Source organism: Limulus polyphemus, unplaced genomic scaffold (assembly GCF_000517525.1).
Source record: "Limulus polyphemus unplaced genomic scaffold, Limulus_polyphemus-2.1.2 Scaffold1777, whole genome shotgun sequence".
Taxonomy (NCBI): Eukaryota; Metazoa; Arthropoda; class Merostomata; order Xiphosura; family Limulidae; genus Limulus; species Limulus polyphemus.
Genome location: NW_013667387.1, coordinates 96594 through 112136, shown reverse-complemented (window position 1 = coordinate 112136; position 15543 = coordinate 96594). Strand labels below are relative to the sequence as shown.

Below are 15543 nucleotides of genomic sequence, written 5' to 3'. Positions count from 1 at the left end.
AAGCCAGAAAAGTTATAATAATTATTAGACATTGTCTGCTTTCTGTGTGTTATTATTCTGTGTTCTTAGGTGCACTATTCAATTAAATACAAAATTATTTAGTGTAGTAGTACCATTAATATAAAAAGTAGGTTTAAGTTTCCTTGACAATCGACCACCAAAAAGAAGGCCCAGGTAAGTACTATATTTCTTGTTTTTCATGCGCATTCTTTATTTATTATTATAAAAGTAACTGAAATGTAAAAATGATAAGTGTATTAGGTTAGATAAGGTAAGATAATGAAATATAATAATAATGATAATAAACATTAGGTTAGATAAGGTAAGATTATGAAATATAATAATAATAATAAACGTTTTTCATGAGTTATACTTGTGAGTAGCTCATGCATTAAATAATTCAAAAGGGAACATGAGCAACATGTTCATCTAGTGATTTACAACTCGTGTGGTGGAACTATTAACCCTATCAGAACATGGGAAACACAGTGACCAGTTTAGCTGAATTTTCAACAGCTTTTGTTGCATAGTTAGGAGGCCATAATAATAATTATTAGACTGTATGCTTTTTATGTGTTATTAACCTGTGTTCTTAGGTGCACTATTCAATTAAATAAAAAATTATTTAGTATAGTAGTACCATTAATATAAAAAAGTAGGTTTAAGTTTCATTGACAATTGACCGCCAAAAAATAGGTGGCCCAGGTAAATACTATATTTCTTGTTTTTCATGTGCATTCTTTACTTATTATAAAAATAACTAAAATGTAAAAATTAGAAATTTTTTAGGTTAGATAAGGTAAGATAATGAAATAATAATAATAAACATTTTTCATAAGTTATACTTGTGATTAGCTCATGCATTAAATAATTTGAATAGGTAACATGAGTTACATGTTCATCTGGTGATTTGCAACTTGTGATGTGGAACTATTAACCCTATCAGAACGGGTACCTGTATTTTACAGAACTTTGTGACCACCATATAACCAAGATGGTATACATACTATAACTCTGACAGCACCTATTGTATCTTCATGAAATTTGGCAAGCTTTCAGTAAACTTTAAGTCTTTTGTAAAAATAAAATCAGAATTTTTAATTAAATATTTTTACTAAAACTTTGAGTGCAAAATGATTTTCATATTAAGATTAAGAATACTTTTCAAATTTTATTTGCATAATCCATAAAACCTCCTAAATAAATATCAAATGTTTTTGTTTTTTTTCAGAAAAACTTCATAATTTATCTGTTATTTTTCTCTACCCTAACTCTATACGAGGTTGATCAATTTGTCCAGCCTTGTAACCACCTCAAAAAAATGTGAACAAAATCTAAGTTACCCTTTTTTTTTTCTAGAATGACTTCAGATTGTAACATGAAACTTGATTTGTTTATCCTAAATAGCTTAAGTATCATAACAGTATACATCTGTTTATTGTTAAATTTTATTGCCCTTTGTACTGTGTCAAAACTATTATTCACACCATAAAATTTGTAAATTACTTGGCTCACACTACCCTATCAAATTAACATCACACAGGGACTACTTGCGAGATGCTCACAAGCATAGCTTGTGAAAATATATTATTATTAGTACTTATCTTACCTTATCCAGCCTAATACATTTCTAATTTTTACATTTCAATCAATATCAATCATGGTTTGGTTGCGACCCAATATATCTGTGTTCAGTTCATTCAGATGATGGAAGATGTCACTCAGATAGGCCAATATTGCCAGTTAAGAGGGATCCTTGAAGCAGCTAGCCAATACATGCTTCTTCTCATGAAGTAATATTTCAATTTTGGTTTTCATTTATAAAAGTCTTGCAAGGATCTTTCCTCGAGATGGCCAACAGACATCAGAATGAAAGAGCAGGTCTTGGTGCTCAGATCCCATTTCCTCATACATCTTTTGAAGTACCCTTATGTTCAGGCCTCTTGCTTTTATAAAGTTCACAATTTTGATGGCATCTGTGGGAATGAGTGGAGCTTCGGCTGCATTTCTTTGGTTGCTAGGTTTTCTTGATGCAGGAAGCAGTGAATCAAGACAGCACTGGGATTGATCTCCTTAACCAGAGTGCAAGATCCTACTCGGCTTCCCATTATGGATGGACCTCCATCAGTGCAGACAGCCAAGCAATTTGTCCACTCAAGGGCATGATTCCTGATGAAACTGTCAACCAGTGTGAAGATGTTCTTGCCTCTTGTTGTGGTTGACAGTAAACTGCAGAAGAGGAATTTTTTAATGAAGTCTTCTTCTCCCTTGTACCATACAAAAACCAGGAGCTGAGGATCATTGACAGATTCATCTTTTTGGAGGGAAAACTTCCATTCTTTTCTCAGGGTCATTAGAACTTGATCCAAAATATCCTCAGAGATGAGCTCAATTCCTCGTTTGATACTGTTGTTGGAAACTTATAAGTTTTTCACCACTTTTTCTCCAATGTTGTGAGGCTTCTTGCATTGCACTGTTTTCCAGGCCACCTCAACAGAGGCCAATGTGGTATTCTCGAAAGAAACAAATCGAAGACTTTGAGGGTGCATCAAGATTAATTCGTTTGACACCATCCTCTTTATATCTCCAAGATCAATGGTTTGTTAACCAGAAGTCAAATGCCGCTTTAGTTTGTTTACTTTCAAAGATGACTTCACACACTGGGGATGAGATAAGCCTGATTGTTCCTTGAGCTTAGTGAAGCCAAACTTCAAAAATTCTGGCTTGTAAGTGTATTGATACAAACCTCTACTTTTCTCAGCCATTTTTCAAAACGAGGGATCTAAAATATTAAAATCAAAATTAGTGTTGTAAAATGACAGCAGACCATAAATTAACACACTTCAAAATTTGGTGAATTTGTTCCAGTCACTCTGAATGGCACACAAATGCATTGTTACAAAATCACGAATCTAGTTGTTATTGTAACACACAAAAAACTTTAATTACAAACTAAATTTATATAGAAATGTTTTGAACAAAAATAAAACAGTAATTTCTATTGACAAAAATAAAAATAAATTTTATAAAATTAATCACTGTATTTCCTTTAAACACAAAATAAGACTAAAACAAATATAAAACTGGAAGCATAATAATTGTAGAAATGTTGAATTTGGATTATAATAATCAGATTAGTAATACAAAGAAAAATATTATAGAAACTTACACAGAAGAACAGATAATTTAGTTGTTAAACACGTTGTATAATATTAATCAACACTTATAATGGCATGATACAATTGAAAGCAACTAATTTTATGACACACTATTAACGTTAGTATGAACTGTGGTACTAAGACTGTCAATGAATAATCATCTTTCGGCCACATCCACCTGTCACATCATCTCTTTCATCATTTGTTAATAGTTCTCTGTTAAATTTAATTATATATTATGTATAAACAATAGAAAATCAGTGTTTGCATCTATCAAATGACTTATTATTCGTGTTGTGTTCTGAACAGCTAGATGTCAATTTCACTTATAATACACCATTTTTTCTCATGGGAAAGTTAAAGACTAGCTTGGATGAATTTGTAACAGCTCTTCTTTAGGAGGTTCTAAAGATTATGCAAATGAAATATAAAACTATAAGACAAAGAAAAGTATTTTTATACTAAAAATGAAAATTACCTTGCACTCAATTTGTTAATAGCTTGAATGCAAGTAAGTGCGATAGAAAAATAACATATTTTCAATAAAAAAACTTAATTATAATATCATTCTTTGTGTACAAGATATTTAAGATCTTTAACAAAATGTAATGAGTTTTTCAGAGGATACATTGAGAAATCTTAGAGTTACTGCATGCATTGTTGTACAAGTGAAATTCGAGAATCAATTTCCACAAATTGGACCAGCCCGCCACAAAAGAGTTAAAGGGTACAGAGACCAGGAGGCCAAAGCCATTGACAAAAGTGATGAGATGTAGCCTGAAATCCATGCTTAGTTTGGTTGGGAACATCATGATAAAGAAGACATTGCGGTTGTTTATTTGTTATCAAGTGCAATGCCACACAATGAGCCACCTTTGTTCCTCCCACCATGACTGTCAAAACAGACATGGACTGTCTCCATTTCTTTAACACCCCTCTATTTTCATTGCATTTTATTTTCTCCTCCCTCCAATCCTCTTTATTTTCTCAATGAGTATTATTATACTGTGATCTTTTGTCCTTTTTTGCTTCACTTTGTTAATATAAATTTGCAAGTTAATGCGACTTATACTTATTCGTGTGTGAGTGAAGAAATTTCACACACAAAACCTATTTCAACTATGGCTTCAGGCCATCGTACAACAGCTTGTGAGATCCATTATGCATGTTGGGCCTTCAGTTCCCATCCATTCTTTTTGAGGAAGACGAATTTGATCACCTATTTTCACCTTCCAGATGTGCCTTAGTTACCTCACTGAAGATTGAAGAAAGCCCTCAACCTTCTTCACTATTTCAATAATTTATCTCCCAGGTATATTCTATTCTTTAACTTTCACTTGTGTCTTATGACTCTTCATGTTCTTTCCTTTACAATCATAATTCTCATGATTATTTCGTTTTTTGTCCCTCAGTTGACATTAATGCTCATGATGGCTCTTTCATTGCACTTCAGATGAATTTCTAGGGGAAGTTCATTTCCTTCTATTCTCTGCTATGGCCAGTAATTACTAAGCTGCTGGTATTTGTTAGGTAGGGCTACCCTCCTCACTCACTTATGCCCATCTACTTACTTTTATGTAATCTTCACCATTCTTCTTTTTTTTTTTGCCCAGGCATTTTTGGTGTTTCTGACTCTTTAGAATCACGAGCTGAGGCAACCCGAGACCAATTCTCACTATTTTCTTTGTTTTCTTGCCTTTCTACTACTGTTCCTTGACTAGGTCCCTCTACCAAACCTTTCTATTCTACCTTCCAAGCCTTCCTCCTTTACCTGTCTCTCTTCTACCCAATGTCAGGCTTGCTGCACGACTTGCTAGTGATCATCTTCTCAGTTTTGGACCCATGGAGGCCTGTCTGTCATGGTTTTCTGCTGACAGACACAGAATGTCTCTCCATTTCTTCAATATCCATCTATTTTCATTGCATTTCATTTTCTCCTCCCTCTGATTCTTAGGGCAAATGTCTCCCTCTTTCATTCAGAAGGGATTAGAGGGGTTAGCTAGCTCTCCTAAGTTAGTCAAGAAATTAGGTTTTGGGGACACCTTTGGTTCAAACATTTACACCACATCATAGCGAACTCCTCCTGAAGTCAAAGGATCTCTCTTCTCTTTCTCTTCTTCTGGTTTTCTTCAACTAGATCTGGGAGGAGAATGTTTTACATGATACGTGGTGCAAAGCTGTTGTTCTACCTTTTTCACAGCCTGGGAAGGATCCCAAAATTCCTTTTAATTATCATCCAATTCTTTTAACTAGCTGTCTCTGTAAGGTCCTGGAGAGGAGGGTTATTGCTCATCTTGTTTGGTTCCTTGAATCTAATAACCTGCTTTCACCCACTCAATGTGGTTTTCGTAGACATCACTCTACTGTGGACCACCTGATTCAACTTGAAACCTTGATTAGAGAAGCCTTCCTCAAGAAAGATCATTTGTTTCTGTCTTTTTGATCTTGAAAAGGCTTATAACACTATTTGGAGGTACACTATTTTGTGGGACCTCCACTCCTGTATGTTGCATGGTCATTTACCCATTTTTACTTGTAATTTTTTACTTGACAGATGATTCCAAGACTGTGTTTGTTGTCGACCCTTTCCCATTCCTTTACACAGGAACTTGGAGTCCCTCAGGGCTGTGTCTTGAGTGTCACCCTTTTCAGTATCAAGATCAATGCTATCACTAAACACCTTCCTCCTGTGGTTGCAAATGGCCTCCATGTTGATGACTTCCACACTTCTTGTTGGTTATCAAATATGAGGATTATTGAGCAGCAGCTTCAGACTGCTCTCACTCACTTGTTTAAGTGAACCACAGCAAATAGTTTCACCTTTTTTTATCTCCAAAACCATTTGCATTCATTTTTGTCACCAACAGGGTTTACACCTCGATCCTGACCTCTGTCTCTGTGATGTTGTTCTTTCCATGGTTCTTGAGGCTTATCTTTGACCACAAGCTGCTTTTATTTTTTACATTAAGCAGCTTTGTGTCAAATGTACAAGGACACTGAATATACACCATGTCCTCTCTTCCACCTCTTGTGGAGGGGAGAAGAGGTGCTATGTTGAAAATCTATCGTGCCCACATATGTTCCAAGCTGAACTATGGTTCTCTGGTTTATGTTTCTACCTAGCCCTTTGCCTTAAAGATGTTGGACCATGTTCACCATCTAGGGCTTCAGCTCTGCATGGGTTCCTTCCTCTTCACCTCTGCCATTTGCAACTTTCTTTACAATATGCTACCAATCTTCGATTCTTACCACAGCATTCAACCTGGGGTTGTGTCATTCTTCCTCAGTGGGCTATGCATCTTTGAATTGATGATCTGACATTCCTACTTTTGGCCTTCATAGCCTGGCTGATTTGGGTGTGTCATTGGATGATGTTGCTGTTTCCAATGATCAGCCCATCCCTCCATGGCTCATTACCAACCCCACTTGTGACCTTTCTTTGAGTCTTCTGAGGAAGGCAGATACTCCCGATTAGAAGTATTGTTTTCTCATTGCCAAACATCTTTTGAACCATTCTCCTGTTCCAGTTGTTTTCGGATGGTTCGAAATCAGGTGACTCTGTGGGCTCTGCCATAGTTTGTTGTGGTTCAGTGATTATTCACAGGATCCCCTTTACAGTTCCTGTGTTCACTGATGAGTTGTATGCCATTTCTCTTGCCTTGGATTGTGTAGAAGATAAGCAGTACAATAACTGTATTATTCACACAGACTCTCTTAGCTCTCTGTTGCCCCTGGAATCCCTTAATGTCCATTCTCACCCTGTTGTCATCGATATTTAGAAACAAATGGCCCATTTATGTCTATATTCCCTTTCTATCCAGTTATGATGGATACCTAACCATTTTGGTACTTGCAGGAACAAGCTCGCTGACACTGCAGCTAAGTCTGTCTCCTCTGGCACAGTCACTGCCTTGCCAGTTTCAATTATGGGCTATGGTCCTGTGATCAAGGCACAGCTTTGTGCCAGTTGTTAGTCAAGTTGAAAAGAGCAGCATCATAATATGCTTTTCCACATTAAACCTACTGTTGTGTTTTGGCCATCTAATTTCCATAAGGATTGAAGGGAGGATGTTGTCTTGGATTGGCTACACATTGGTCACAGATCATTGTTTTCTTTTATCTGGGTCTGATCCATCAATGTGTGACCTTTGTGACACTCAAGTCACAATAGCCCATATCTTACTGTCATGCCATTGTTACGACTGTGAGTGGAGGCACCATTTTAGACTAACTTTAAATTGGCAATAGTGATACTGTCCAACTTAATTGTCTTTTTTCATTTTTATGGGCCATTTGCGTTTTTTATCCTATTTAAATTTTTTAACTGTTTTTGGGCATTGTTTGATTTTTAGCTTCTTTTCTTTTTAGTTTTTGTAATACTTTACTTTATTACTTTACCTCTTGCTTGGCATAGATAGCCCCAAACAACAAATCAACCTTCTTCCTGCAGCCAAAAGTTTGTTTAGTAGAGTAGAGGTAAGCACACTGTATGAAACCATAATACAAAACAGATTTGCCCTCCTCCTGTAACCAACTGCATAACTAAAGTGCCCTCCTCCTGTAGTTGGAATCTGTTCAACACATTTCAACAGCACTACACATGTTGGCTGACAAACTGCTTGTGTGCAAGAGCTTGGATAGTCATGTTCTCATTCCACCCATCCTTGCAACACATGGGGCTTATTTGCCTCTTTCCCCCCTTGCTTTACAGGTGAAGAATATACCCTGGTGAGATGAGATGCAGTCTCCCATGGATGTGTCCCTATAGAGCCCCACCATCGAGTGTCACACTCCATGAGTTTTCCTTCAGGCACTTTCTTAAGGGAGCTCATCTATCTAAAATTTTGCACCAGCTCCTCCACCAATTCAGTGTGGGATTTTAGCTAAACAGTATGTTGAGGTGGGTTATTTTCTCAGAACTTAACACTTTCCTTATCTCAAAATATATTTTCAGTAGATACTCTCTTCTGCACACATTCCCACCCATTCTCCCCACTTCCGATGCACATTTTTGTCTTGTGTCATGATATAAAAGACTGTTTGGTTTAAATATTAGTGATTAATTTATATTTGTGAGTGAATATTTTATTATTTTTTAGATATGTTATAATAAGAGTTAAAAGCAGTTGATTGTAGAAGGTTTTGTTAATAACTAATTGGTGTCGAGAATATAGAAAGTGGCCAGACGACTATGTAATAAAGATATAAATAGCGTGAGATGAGCAGGAAGCAGCAGACAGACAGTATTAGACAGATAAAAGTAAAGAGAATATAGTTGGTGTGCTGGGTTCGAATCCCCGTCACTCCAAAACATGCTCGCCCTTTCAGCCGTGGGGGCGTTATAATGTTACGGTCAGTCCCACTATTCATTGGTAAAAGAGTAGCCCAAGAGTTTGCGGTAGGTGGTGATGACTAGCTGCCTTCCCTCTAGTCTTACACTGCTAAATTAGGGACGGCAAGCGCAGATAGCCCTCGTGTAGCTTTGCGCGAAATTCAAAACAAACAAACAATAGTTGTTGTGAAGTAAAGTAACATAAAAGTGATAGGCCTAATTACTGACATAGGCATAACGTATAATATATATATTAGAGTGGAACTAATAGTGGAAAAGGAAATAAGAAAAAATAAGTTTATTCCATCAAAGCAATATTCTAAAGTAATTGAATCAGCCTGAATGCACTTTGATGAAAGGAACATCAGATGAAAGAAGACCACAGTCATAAGCGAATCACACCAGAATAATATTGTGATAGTATTAGAGAAAATAGCTTGGCTGAGATTCTAAAGTAATTGAACAGGCCTAAGTGGACTTTTGACAAGAAGAGGAGAACTATACATATACTGATATAATGTTTATGATATGCTGATATTCTCTATAGTGTGAATACTTTATTGTAAATATTTTTAACTTGTTCTGAATACATAGATGCATATTATTTGAAAACAAGTAAAGTGTGTGCTGTTTATTCATCATTGAATTTAATGCTAACAAGTCACAGACACCTACTGTATAAGAATCCTAAGCCCAACAACAACATAGTCTATATATTTATACTATTAATAAATATAAGTAAAAGCCAATTATTTCGACAATTTGCAAAAAAACAAAAAAAAAAATCAGAACCCATATACTTATATAATATTATTTTTAAAAATCTGACATCTTGCTTCATCAAAGAATGAAGTTACCACAAGTACAAGTGCATAGAGGGAGTTTTTGCCCTGTAGGTTGTTTTGCCCTTTTATTGGTGGAGGGCCCTTTTCACAGAGTGACATCATCATGTACCAGCACATTAAATTAGATGAGAGTTGCTTTCTTTGGCAGATGCATGAGAAAGATAGCTTATCTGTGTGAAAAGGTGAATATTTATTGAAAATACATATTTTCAGATTAGAAAAATGTTAACATAAGAAAGACACCGATGGCAAAAATCTCAGAATGTCTTCACCCAGAAGCTAGTTACAAAATAAAATACATCTTGGGAAAAAACAATCAAATGACCAGGTTGCAAAGGTACAAAAGAAGAAACTACACAACTAAAGACCAGACTTAGCTTCAATTGAGGACAATGTCTTGATAAGAAACAGAAATGTAGTAGGAATGAAAGGGAGCACATGATTCTGTGGCAACAGAAAATGAGTGAGATATTGTCATGAAAGAGATATATGAAAAAAATGAGGCAAGCTGTGAATGAGTTGGAGAAAGACAAAAAACCCAATTTTAGAGAGACAAACTACAAAAAAAAAGAGAGAAGCAGTACTTGTATACTGCCAAAGAGAAGCCAGTTCCAATAGTATAGGACTGCAGTACATCTAACTGGAAGATGCAAACTTCATTACAGTAAATGAAGCAAAAGTAATGGAATAGGATTTCTCTGAAGTAAACAAGAGGAGAAAAAACTAACGTAGAGCAGGCCACTGGGAAAGAACTGGACAGTGGGGCCAATTGATCTTGGTCAATACCTGAGAATGAAGATGAAGAGAATATGCAAAATTTAATATATATATATATATTTTTTTTCCATGGGCTCAAATCATCTGCTGCTAGAGAAACTGGACTTTGAAATCAGTGAAACATCAGAATATAATGCATAGCTGTCATGATTGCACCAAGTAGAGGATGACTGAACCATTGGCAAAAGTTATGAAATATCAGCTCAGAGAAAGACTTGAACTATTGATATATGTCACCACAGTTGAAGTTTGAGTACAAGAACACAGCGATAGGGTAGCAAGGACAGGAAATCCAGACATTCATGTGAAACAACACAAATATCATGAGAATAGGATATCGAAAAAGACTGGAGACCCTAACAGTAAAAGTCCTCTAATTGGGAATTGTCACTTAAAGAGAAGCCATCATTCCCAAATCATAGGATGCATTTGGCTAATGTAGAAGTATGTGCTCCCAAAACTTGTGGGGTTGCAAAGTCCAAGAAAACAGGTGAAGAGTTCAAGAGAGAGTGTTCATATAAAATTTCAGATGAACAAGATATTCAGTAGGTACAAACTGAGACCCACTTGTGAGCTGTCCAACCCAGAGCAGAAGCAACCTGAAAGGGCAGTTCAGAGAGAGGCAACCACCAAGCAAGAATCCTCTAATCATCTTTGTAAATATGACAATCGGTATTAGTGTATATAGGAGATGTGTGAATACATAAAGTGCCTAATCCAGAAGAAACAAACATATAAATGGAGAGAATGTTGTGCTGCATTAAAAGGAACTGTCAAGTTAAAGATCAAGACATTCAGATGAATCGTACATAACAGTGCAAATTGGAGCCTTTTAACTCTATCATTATGGGCTTGGTCAAATGCACAAGTTCATGACCCCAAAATTGACATTTCATCAAATTGATGTCAGAAGATGCCATATACTATGACAAGTTAAAAATAGCCTTGCTGAAATGCTATGAACTTATCAAAAAAGGTTTTTGTTGGAAGTTCAGAGAAGTCAAACCTGACACCAGAGAAACTATTTCAGTTTGTGGCACGTCCACAACAATACTTCACAAAGTAGTCTGACATGGCCAAGTCTGAAGATACTGGCAGAACTACTAATACATGAACAGTTCATGATCATCTGCTCCACTGATATGTCACTGTTCCTAAAGGAGAGAGCACCAAAAGATGTGGATGAGGTGATAAAGGTGGCAGAGCAGTATATGGAAGCCCATGGAGGGTATATAACTGGCAAGTCCAAGAATAATCAGTTAAAGTAAAAAACATGGGTAGCTGACCAGAAACAGGATGCCATCAAGGGTAGTAAGAATTTCACAGACAAAATAGAGAAGAAATGCTATACTTGTTATAAAATAGGACATATTGCAAGTGAGTGCAAGTCTGTCACCAAGAAGCAACAGCAGAAATCTCAACATAAAGCATCTGGAGCTACCTACAAAGATGGTGCTGGCAAAAAACAAGAAAAGAGTAACTGTCACCATGAATGCTACTGCTAGAAGAAACAGAATAGAAACAACTCATCAGATTTACCACATGAAAGAAGTGCTATTATCATGATTAAACAGTGCATGATTGATGGTCAGCTCAAGTTAACAAAAGGGTCAAAAATGCCAGCAATGATCAGAGTTTGTGACAAATATTGAGAGGTGCCAACAAACCACAACATACCAGTAGGTGAAGGCTATGTCAGGGATAAGAAAGTGAAAATCCTACAATACACTGGGTGCAGCAGTGAGAACCAGTCTAGTATGTTATGACCAGATGATGGGCAAGGTACATCTGTGTGTGCTGATTGATGGGAGAGTGAGAAAGTTTCCCATAGCAATAATAAGGGTGGATACTTCATACTGTGTGGAAGACCTTGAGGCCATGTGTGTGAAGGCATCCATCTATGACTTGGTGATTGGCAATATACCAAGTAGTAGAAGTTTGGAGGAACCAGACAGAAAGAAGACTGTTGAGGCATCTGCAGTTGCCATAAGAGCTCAAGAAAAGCAATCAAGACATCAAGCCTTTGCAATTCTTGAAAGGTGACACCCCAAATGTAGGTCTACAAGATCTGAAGGAAGCACAGAAGAAAGACCCTTTCTTGTAGAAACTTTGGGACAGTGCCTGGGAGAAAGTCCAGCACAAGACAAAGGGAAAAGGGGCTTACAGAATAGAGGACCAGAAGACAGTGCTGTACCAGATCTATCAAGGTAGTTTAATGGGGAAGTTTTGATTATGGGATGAAACCTAGGAGCAAAAAAAGACAGTAGACAGAATCACCAGCAACTTCCATTGGCTGAGGGTCATTGGAGATATGACCAGATTCTGCTGGTCATGTGACATCTGCCAAAGGACAATACCTAGAGGGAAGGTAACCAAAGTGTCACTTGGTTAGATGCCTCTCATAGAAGAGCCAATCAGCAGAGTAGATGTGGACTTGATTGGGCCACTAGCACTGGTATTTGACAAGGGGAACCAGTACATGCTGACAGTAGTCAACTATGCGGCATGTTATCCAGAAGCCCTCCTGGAAGTGTTCTGCAGAGTGATAGATGGCCCGAGTTTACTTCAGAACTGATGCACAAAGTGTTTAGATTCATCAGCACCAGGCAGCTCTATACCACTTCGTACAACCCTAGATGTAATGGAATTTATGAGAGAGTTAATGGAGCCTTAAAAAGCATGCTGAAGATGATGTGCAGGCAGTATTATTTGCTTAACGAGAAGTTTCACAAGTGAGTACAGGATTTTCATCCTTTGAGTTACTGTATGGAAGAACAGTACCATATCCATGGACAGGAGAAGAAGAGTTAGAAGTGAGGAACACATGCCAATACATGTTAGACCTCAGAAACCAACTGGAGGAGTCCTTGAACTTACTTCAGAAAGTTTGTTTGTAGCTCAAGGCAATTAGAAACACTTCTGTGACAAGAAGGTCAAGAATTGACATTTTAAGGTTGGACAGAAGGTCTTGGTTCTACTACCCACAAACAACAACAAACTTACCCTACAGTGGAAAGGGCCTTTTGAAGTGTAGGAAGTGATCAACAGAATGGATTTGTGAAAGTGGATAGGAAGACCAAGATCTACCACACCAATCTGTTGAAGAGGTACTTTGAGAAGGAATGAGACCTAATGGGTTCAGCTATAGAGGCAAAGGTGGACATTGCAGGTGTGGCAGTCATAGATGCAGAACCAAAACACAAAGACCTATAAGAACTAAGACTTCTGAGTGGAGGTGAGACATACAAGGATGTCAACATCAGTGAAGAACTGACTAGCAAGCAGAAAAAATAGCTACAAGATCTACTGTGCCAGTATGCAGATGTTTTCACAGATAGACCAGGCAAAACAAACCTTGTGGAACACAAGATTGAGACCTTGACCTGGGATCCAGTCATGGTGAAGCCCTACCAGATTCCCTGTGTGATGAGAGACCCTCAAGGGAACTGAAAATGTTGGTGCAGACTTTATGAGTAGAATTTGTGCCTGAACTGAAAACCATCTTTGTATATAGTAAAATATTGTAAATATTTTTCTTGAAGAAGAGATTATTGTTAGAATATACATGACTGTTTCCATTTAAGTTTAGTTTGAGAGTTATGATTAAGATAGTTATATAGTGGGAGTGTTAAATTTAGTTATTTTTAAAGCAATAGTTTGCAGATTGTTTATCTAACTGTTTACAAATCATACATTATTTAGTTCACTAGTTGGTGGCTGTTATATTATTGCATCGTGTTTCTAGAACCTTCTAAGTGTTTTCTCATTGTTTCATTGAGTATTATTGCAACATAATATCTTGTATGTGTGGAAGGTTCTAGGCCTCCTTGGGCTATAAATTTGCATCTAAGAATGTAGTTCAAGATATATATATATATATATATATTGAGAGAGAGATATATAGTTAGATTGACATAGACTGTGTGATTATTAGTTTAGCCATAAAGAGCGTGTAGTGAAATGATAGATTGTATTCCAGTAACAGAGTACAGAAGTATAATTTGTCTTGTTAATTGCGTTATAAAGTAATTGAACCAGCCTGTGTTGACTTTGACAAAAAGGAAAACAATTATTTTACCCTTTGAGTGTGTAATTGAATAATGCACCTAAGAACACAGAAAAATAACGTGTAAAAAGGAGACAGTGTTCTATAGCTATCATAATTTTTCTGGCTTTGTAACTATGTGACAAGAGCTGTTAAAAATTCAGCTAAGCTCAACAATGTGTTTCCTGTGGGAATAAAGTTTGAACTGGAAGCAAAATAGACAATTCTCTCTACACAAAACAACGTAATACAATGTATCATTTGATAGATTAAAACTTTAGCTTTATATTGGTCATAAATAATATAGTATAAAGTGTCAGATTGGCAATATGTCAAAAAGGATGTGGCAAGTGGGTCCGAGTTTCTAGTTTATGGCTCTGAAAACAAATAAGATTGAAGGCTATAAAAATTGTGCTTTTTCTGAGTAATAACTATATTATAATGAATAACTTACCTTAAATTCTCTGTCTTGGAGGAACTGTAAATAAATTAGAGAAGAGGGAAGAACTAGACAGCAAATGTCACAATTCTCATCCTAGCAGAGATTGAGGATTCTTTTTATATTTTCTTGTAAAATATATAATTTAGAACTGAAAATTTACATAATATCAAAAGTTGGTTTATTAACTATGTTGTGATGCTAAGTTAATTCGTATATTATGATAATAAAGTAATTTAACTAAATTTTGAAAGCAATTTTCAAAAAGTCATGACAAGCAATTTTATCTGCCCATGGTGAGAGAGTTAGTTATATCTTAAAACCATATGATAGCACAGAATTATAAGCTCTAATGATATAAATGAAGTCTAAGTTAGTTACTTAGAAGTATTAAAAATTTTTTTAACTCAGTTTTCCTACTCAAGTAGCAGAGTCATGAAGTGAATATGTTGATCAAATATCAAATCAAAACTATAATGCTTATGTAGGTAACCCAAGTACTGCTTTATCTTCCAACACTTTTGTTCACAAATCTATGGGTGTCTGGGCTTAAGGTATTTTTAAATATGTATGTGTATGTTTTTGTGAATATACATGTTTATCAGAAAAAAACATCAGGACTCTTTCAAATAGCATATACCTATTTGGTCCTAGCCACACACACACACAATACACTCTACACTAAAATTCAATGAGAGTGTTGCCATAACTTTATAAAACCTTATCTTGTGTATTGAGAATCTGTATATTGATTTGTCTAGTTAGAACTCTCACATGTTACTTAACTTCTCCATTTGTCCTGGGCAACCCAATTATTGCTATATCTCCCAACACCCCTGTTCACAATTTTCAAGAGTGTCTGGGGGTTATGATATTTTTAAATATATACATACACACACATTTGTGTGTGTGTGTGTGTGTATATATATATATATATATATATGTGT

General features: G+C 36.2%; 1 protein-coding gene across 3 annotated transcripts in view; it reads left to right on the top strand.

The window, feature by feature from the left end:
• Positions 1 to 15543, top strand: part of LOC106464908 (solute carrier family 12 member 6-like) — a 216691-nt gene that overhangs the window by 118768 nt on the left and 82380 nt on the right. The gene's annotated exons all lie outside the window — the stretch shown is intronic.